Raw genomic sequence first — 628 nt, 5'->3', positions numbered from 1 at the left:
AAAAAAAAAATTCTTTCTTGATTTGTCAAAATGGACAAGTAATTAGAGACAACTATAAAAGGAAAAGTAAACAAGTAATTAGGGACAGAGGGAGTATTACAGTCTTATTTGACATTATGAGATATTTGTTAGACATTTAAGGAGAATGGTAGACCGAAATATATATTATATATTAAAGGATGAACTTCATGCAATGGAAGAATTTGTTATTAGCAAATATATTTTAACTTATTTGATAAAAAATATATTCTTCCTCATTTAATAGATGTAAAATTTGTGAAGCTTTATTTTTTTTTCACAATCTTCATATTATTAAGACAAATAATAATATTACGATTAAACAACAAAGTAAATATAAAATTAATCAAAAATATTTAATTTAAATGATCGCGCGAAGTGTGGCCAAGCTCTCTAATTTAAAACAAAAAAGTAAAATTTAAATGGGTCTACTATAGAATTCCTAGAAATCCAACTTGAAAAATTATGTTAAAAATGGAAAATAAAAAGTGAAATAAATTTAATTGAGAGTTATCCTTCGTCTGTCCCATTTTATGTGAGACTTTTTATTTCTCGAGAATCAAATAGTTTAAGTTTAACCATAAATTTGCGTATGATATCTTTTCTTTTT

This window comes from Solanum tuberosum, unplaced genomic scaffold, assembly GCF_000226075.1.
Source record: "Solanum tuberosum cultivar DM 1-3 516 R44 unplaced genomic scaffold, SolTub_3.0 scf00051, whole genome shotgun sequence".
Lineage (NCBI taxonomy): Eukaryota > Viridiplantae > Streptophyta > Magnoliopsida > Solanales > Solanaceae > Solanum > Solanum tuberosum.
Note: the sequence above shows the minus strand (reverse complement) of the source record.